General features: G+C 39.5%; 1 long non-coding RNA gene across 1 annotated transcript; it reads left to right on the forward strand.

The window, feature by feature from the left end:
- The first annotated feature begins 1,007 nt into the window (after positions 1-1,007).
- Positions 1,008-4,494, forward strand: LOC307005944. The gene is made up of 3 exons (XR_013799363.1): positions 1,008-1,163; positions 3,060-3,200; positions 4,318-4,494. It is a non-coding gene; the product is annotated as an uncharacterized lncRNA (long non-coding RNA).
- The last annotated feature ends 3,366 nt before the right edge of the window (positions 4,495-7,860 follow it).

A 7,860-nucleotide genomic window follows, 5' to 3' on the forward strand; every position in this document is an offset into this window, starting at 1 on the left:
TTTTGGCAGTTCAACTCTAAGCTAACGTTAGATCTATTATGGTTGTTACTTGAATGCGAAATGAACAAGTAAGGAATAATTGCGTCGTGGCCGTTACACCTCGGGTGTGCATTATTTTTTATAATAATTCAACGGCCTGGAGTCAATTATTCCGCTTATACTACAGTTACCACACCTAGAAATATTGTTCAGATGATGTATTTCAAGACGTTTGTAAAGTTTTTGTCATTAAAACGCTCTTGTATGTAGGACTAATTCCTTGCGCATCTAAACCCATGCTCGTTGCTAATTCCAGAACGTAATTTTAGAGTTAGTAACGGAGGTTTGAGCCGCTGATAGCAGACTAATGCTGGACACACACTTAACGACTGACACGTTCTCTGACTGTGAAAGCAGCAGATTTTAAATACCTGTGAACACAGACTGAACGCGCTGAACACGCGTGCATGATCAGTCATAAGTATCTAATTACATTCACGCCATACAGTAAGTGTGTCCCCGGCGGCTTTATGCAGTTATTAATGCAGTTATGAGAGAGAGAGAGAAATGTGCGTCAATATTATTATTTATTAATTAATTTAATTCGTTTTAATTAATTCGTTCATTCTTTTTTTCTATTAGTGACAGATGGCCTAATAAATGAAACACAAAGCCCTTTTAACAAGTATAGGCCTATCAATAATTATTTATTTGTTAGGCTATATTATCTGCAATAATTACGAAAACAAGTGCAGCAGGACTATCAATTTATTTAAATATTCAGTTTAATTTTCTATTGATTATATATATATATGACTGTTCTTCATTTATTTAAATTAAATTTAAAGTTTTTCTTGTTATGAATTGTATCCTATTTTCCGTTATTACAGTTAACTACGCGAAGTGATAGTGATTGTGCAGCCCTATATAATGTATTTTTAATTTTTTTCTGAATTGGGTAACTGTGAGTAGCCTAGTGTTAATATAAAACATGTATCCATGGCTTTTAAATGATCTTTTTTAGATTACTGCATTGAGCTTCATTGGAGGAGTTGACATTAAGGATAGCGTTTGGCGGGTTATGGGGCACTGTATTACCAACTCCCTTGGCAAACAACTCAACTGGCGTGGCATCAATGGCAAAACAGCTTTCCACAGACTCCAGCTGAAAGATGTAATTACTGGTAAGTGTTACATTTCACTATCTTCAGTCTAATAAGTCCATTCTCTACTTCTTGCATGCTTGACGCATGCAAGAAGTAGAGAATGGTATTAATGCTCAGATTACGAAATTATTAAAAAAGGTTGATTAAAAAAAAGTAAACAGTAAAGCACTTGTACTGCTCTGCCCTGGCAAGGGTATGGCAGCCAGCAGTTTATCACTAAAAGCTTAATTGTGGAAACAATCCCAAACTGCTGTCCAGCCCCACACATACTGTATGGAACTCTCATACAATGAGAAACTGATGCAACAGGCAATGAATATATCCATATTACCTGTTGCATCCCTTATGAACAAGTATAGTTTAAATAAATATATACTTTAAGTTTATTTTATGAAGTATTCTCAAGTAATGTTCAAGTACAGTTGTGGTCAGACTTAACGGCACCCCTGGTAAATATGATCAAAAATAGCTGTAAAAATAAATCTGGATTGTTTATCTTTTTGATCTTTTATTTTTTTTTAATCTCAAAAATCTAACCTTTCATTGAAGTAAAATAATTGAAAGTGGGGGGTAAATCACATTATGAAATAAATGCTTTTCTCCAAAACACGCTGGCCATAATGATCTTTTGCAAAGATAACAGCTCTGAGTTTTCTTCTATAATGCCTGATGAGTTTGGAGAACAACTAAAAAGAGATCAGAGACCATTCCTCCTTACAGAATCTCTCCAGATCCTTCAGATTCACAAGTTCATGCTGATGCTGCTTCTCTTCAGTTCACCCCACTCATTTTCTATAGGGTTCAGTTTAGGGGACTGGGACGGTCATGGCAGAAGCTTAATTTTGTGCTCAGTGACCCATTTTTATGTTGATTTTGATGTTTGTTTTGGATCGTTGTGTTGGAAGATCCAACCACGACCCATTATAAGATTTATACTTGGGTATAAGTTTATTTCACGTTACGCCCAAACCACATGAATAATGAAGCTACTTCAGACCAACCCATTTTAGGTTTGCGTCGGACGCAAGAGTCGTTTATCCCGCCGGTATAATAGCGTCAGCGGCCGGGATCCGCCCACAAAGTTACTTGCGTTTCGCGTTTGATACTTGCGTTTCAGATATGCTGGAGTTTGTTTTTGGAGGAGCGAGGATGATATTTCTTGAAGCTCTCCCAAAACAACATGTTTTTTGATGTAGGGGTTGTTTGATATATTTGTTTAGGTTTTCTGACCCCCAAGACTCAAGTAATCTCTGCAATTCTCCATCTGTGATCCTTGAAGACTCTTTGGTCACTCAAACTCTCCTCCTCACCGTACATTAAGGCAATATAGACACACGTCCTCTTCCTGGCAGATTCGTAACATCTTTAGTTGATTAACTTCTTAATTATTGTCCTGATGGTCAAAATGGGGATTATCAATTCTTTAGCTACTTTCTTAGAGTCACTTTCTATTTTGTGAAGCTCAACAATCTTTTGATGCACATCAGAACTATATTCTTTGGTTTGACTCATTGTGATGAATGATTAAGGGAATTTGGCCTCTGTGTTTCCTCCTATTTAAACTCCTGTGAAACAAGAAGTCATAACTGGACAATTTTATGTTCACCATGGTGTGCTAAAAAAGGTATAATGGAAATATACTTCTGAGATATTTTACTCGTTAAAAAAAATCTAGGGGTACCAATAATTTCATAATCCATAATCCATTTTCTGACGCAGTCCGATTTTCCTAGCAGGTGTCAAACTTGTTCCTTTTGGGCATCTGGAAGCAAAGAGTGTCCTTGGCCATGGCCAAAATGTTCTTTACATTGGCGCTGACAAACTATGCACTTGGCTTGTGGGCCCTAATTGGGTCCCAAGATTTTAAAGGTTGTGTAATCCATCCTTGCATTTACAAATGTTATCTTTTTTTAGGAACTGTCAGAAACAACAGACTGACAGCTGCGGCCACTGATCAAGAGATAGAATCATGTATTAAAAAATGGCTTCATCTTGCAAGTGACCGAGACGGAGAGAGAAGAGAAAGAGAGAAACAAAGGAGGGTCCAAGACACCTGTAAGTCAGTTACATTGTGTTTTTGCTATATGTGTATAATACCATGGTCTGTCTGAATACTTGATTTTGATTGGCTGCAAGGTGTGCATTAAAACATTTGTAACACTTTACAAGTTAACATTAGTTAACTACTTTAGTTAACATGAGGCCAGAACCATTCTTCTTACAGCATTTATTAATCTTAGTTAATGTTAATTGTGATGCTTACTAATGCATTATTAAAATCAAAAGCTGTATTTGTTAACATTAGTTGATGCACTGTAAACTAACATGAACAAACAATGATTGACTAACATTAAGAAAGCTTAATAAATAATGTAGTTCATGTTAGTTAATACTAGTTAATACATTAACTAATGTTAACAAATAAGACTAGTGTTACCAAACTGTTTAATGCACTGGTAGTCCCAGTCCATTTATTCACCATTCAGTATTAAAGGTAGGGTAGGTCAGAATTGTCTAAAAAAAACTTTTATTCAAATTTGTTTAAACTGTCTTTATATACCAATACATAATTAAAATGCAAGTACTCTGAAATAGAGAGTATAAAAAACTGAGTGACTCTAGTGTATTTAATCTTCAATAAACACAGCTCATTAATTCCATTCACTCCCACCTAAAAACGGGTGCGCGACTGCGCGCACATGGGCAGAGCCAATAATAGCGGCGGTAGTCATGACGACGGAGAGTGACAGTCGCGCAAGCCAATCACTTGTTTTGTCCCGAATGGAATTAATGAGCAGTGTTTTTTGAAGATTAAATACACTATAGTCACTCAATTTTTATACTCTCTTTTTCAAAGTACTTACATTTTAATTATGTATTGGTATATAAAGACAGTTTAAGCCAATTTGAAAAAAAGTTCTTTAGACAATTCTTACCTACACAACCTTTAATGTGCTGCTTTCATTAAAGCACATAGAGAGCTGTTTTTAAAGTTTTTAAAACTTGCAGCTTCACTATTAATAAAAAGTAAAAACAAATTGTTTTTTTAATTTTATTTAATTTGGCTTCTAAATAGTTGTACGTGTGTGTTTGTTTTGTATTTCAACACTATTGTATAATCAGCGTTCTGTTACTGAGTCAACAGTTTTTATCATTTGTGTATCCAATTAAGGCTTGCAAGATTGCCATGACGAAGATGGGCCCAGTCAAGGAGATAAAATTCTATAATTTTGGATGAATCCATTTGCCAAGATTTTGTAGTGTGTTCACTTCTGCGTTGTCTGTTTGTTTTTTTAGATGACCAAAGCTACTGGAAACATGTTTTATTTTTATTTAGTTTCTACAATGCTTTCTATGCACATATTTTGTGTTTGTTTAATTTTTTTATTATTATTATTATTTTTTTAGATTGCTTTCCAGTTTTGAAAATGTAAACTTGCAGTGGGTTGCTCTTTGGCAATATTAATAAATGATGCAAATGTTTTCAGAAATGTGTTTGGATTGTAACTTACCTTAACATAAAGAGGGGCCATATCTCTTTACTGTATGTTTGATATTGTTGATGCAGAGTTCACTTAGTGCGCGCGCACACACAAACACACACAGTTTAGGTTTATTTTGTTAATTCTTGGCTAACATGTGACTGAACAAATGTCCTGCTTGTGGACCAGATCTGGCAAACAGGAGTGCATTGCAAAAGTGCCACCATTCCATGCTGCTTTGGCCCACGTGAGGAATGTTGGGAAAGACCAGGGTTTGTATAAAAATCAACTGTTGCCAGGTGTGGTTTATTTGGTTTGTTGTTGGTTACATGTGGCATTGCTAAGGCTTTCTTAAGGCCAAAATGTGGAAAACAGGAGCGGGTCGCACAATTGCCAACATTCCATGTGGTATATGGGCCAGAGTAAGGTATCAGATCTGGGCCAGGATTAAAATTAACTATGTCACACATTTGTTTTGTTTACGGCTGACATGCGGCATTGCTATGGCTTATCTGTGACCCATATCTGGAAAACAGGAGCGGGCCGTCCAAGTGCCATCATTCTCATCTGGCCCACATACCGCGTGGAATGATGGCACTTGGGCGGTCTGCTCCTGTTTGCCAGATTTGGGCCACAATTAAGCCATAGCAATGCCGCATGTCAGCCGTAAACAAAACAAATGAAGCAGAACTGGGCCACATCTGGCCCAGACACCAAAATTGCTGTGGCCCAGTTCCGGCCCACACTTGACACTTTCATCTGGCCCACATACCGCGTGGAATGATGGCACTTGGGCGGTCCACTCCTGTTTGCCAGATATGGGCCACAATTAAGCCATAGCAATGCCGCATGTCAGCCGTAAACAAAACAAATGAAGCAGAACTGGGCCACATCTGGCCCAGACACCACAATTGCTGTGGCCCAGTTCCGGCCCACACTTGACACTTTCATCTGGCCCACATACCGCGTGGAATGATGGCACTTGGGCGGTCCACTCCTGTTTGCCAGATATGGGCCACAATTAAGCCATAGCAATGCCGCATGTCAGCCGTAAACAAAACAAATGAAGCAGAACTGGGCCACATCTGGCCCAGACACCAAAATTGCTATGGCCCAGTTCCGGCCCACACTTGACACTTTCATCTGGCCCACATACCGCGTGGAATGATGGCACTTGGGCGGTCCACTCCTGTTTGCCAGATATGGGCCACAATTAAGCCATAGCAATGCCGCATGTCAGCCGTAAACAAAACAAATGAAGCAGAACAACCAAAATTGCTGTGGCCCAGTTCCGGCCCACACTTGACACTTTCATCTGGCCCACATACCGCGTGGAATGATGGCACTTGGGCGGTCCGCTTCTGTTTGCCAGATTTGGGCCACAATTAAGCCATAGCAATGCCGCATGTCAGCCGTAAACAAAACAAATGAAGCAGAACTGGGCCACATCTGGCCCAGACACCAAAATTGCTGTGGCCCAGTTCCGGCCCACACTTGACACTTTCATCTGGCCCACATACCGCATGGAATGATGGCACTTGGGCGGTCCGCTCCTGTTTGCCAGATTTGGGCCACAATTAAGCCATAGCAATGCCGCATGTCAGCCGTAAACAAAACAAATGAAGCAGAACTGGGCCACATCTGGCCCAGACACCAAAATTGCTGTGGCCCAGTTCCGGCCCACACTTAACACTTTCATCTGGCCCACATACCGCGTGGAATGATGGCACTTGGGCGGTCCGCTTCTGTTTGCCAGATTTGGGCCACAATTAAGCCATAGCAATGCCGCATGTCAGCCGTAAACAAAACAAATGAAGCAGAACTGGGCCACATCTGGCCCAGACACCAAAATTGCTGTGGCCCAGTTCCGGCCCACACTTAACACTTTCATCTGGCCCACATACCGCGTGGAATGATGGCACTTGGGCGGTCCGCTTCTGTTTGCCAGATTTGGGCCACAATTAAGCCATAGCAATGCCGCATGTCAGCCGTAAACAAAACAAATGAAGCAGAACTGGGCCACATCTGGCCCAGACACCAATATTGCTGTGGCCCAGTTCCGGCCCACACTTGACACTTCACGGGGTATTTGGGCCAGATGGAAGTGTCAAGTGTGGGCCAGATCTGGGCCACAGCAATTTTGCTATCTGGGTTTACTGCACGGTCTGCCGTGTATCAAAAAGTCTGCATCCTCTGTAAAGAAAAACAAATGTCAAATAGTTAATTCTTTTGTTGTTATGCTGCTGCATCTTCCCTGTTTCCTGTTGAAAACATTTCTTGTTAGCACACTTTTGTCCACCTGTGCGATGGCTTTGGGAACACAGATGGCTTTGGGAAATCCCAAACCATAACAAACCATTCCGCATTTTTGATGCACCATCTTACTTGTGCATCAAATTAACATAATTGTGTTTTGATTCACTAAACTAAACACTGTCCTGTAGACATCTTTCTCTGTCTCTTAACCAAAATGTTATATTCTTCACTCTAAGCCACAATCTCATCTTCTTATCAAATTATTTGAAATGCAAATGCACTCTTTGCTTATCCTGCTTTTCAGGACTGCTCTCAACAGTTTGTCTCTCAACTCAATCTCAATTATCAGTCATCTGCAAAACTGAATACAATTGTCACTCTATTTCCCCTCCTCCGTGGGCTTCACTGTCCCTGCATCTGTAAGATCAAAGGTATTTATTTATGGTCAAATGGCCCCTCTGGCCTCCCTGACAATGATCCTTGACCCCCCCTGGTTTGATAACCCCTGTCTTTTCCTGCCTGGCAGGTGTCCCGTGAAATGTTAATTATCTCAACAGCTACTGCATGTCCTGCTTATTTTAAGCCTTTTACAAACATTCACACATACCCTGAAGAGAAACAAATACTTACTACAATTTCTAATAAAGTTAATATCTAAACAAAAGGTAGAAAATATGAGTTTTCTACCACACCACATTCTCATCTTCCTATTAATGTGTTTGAAATGCAAATGGCCCTCAGTCATCTACAAACATTTCTTAAAGTCATCTATTGTCTTTCTTTACAGACTTTCTTTTGTCAGTCGAACAGCGTTTCTCGCCCTTTGTTCACACAAGTATTAAAGCCTCTCTCAATAATTTGATATTGATCTAGCCAATTCATTCAAATCTACTGTATATCATAAATGACCAAATCGATTCAGAATTATCAACTTCTCTCAAATTTTTCATTCACCCATCTGTAATTGATAAAACATT

The sequence above is a fragment of the Phoxinus phoxinus genome (assembly GCF_949152265.1).
Source record: "Phoxinus phoxinus genome assembly, chromosome: 1".
NCBI classification, from domain to species: domain Eukaryota; kingdom Metazoa; phylum Chordata; class Actinopteri; order Cypriniformes; family Leuciscidae; genus Phoxinus; species Phoxinus phoxinus.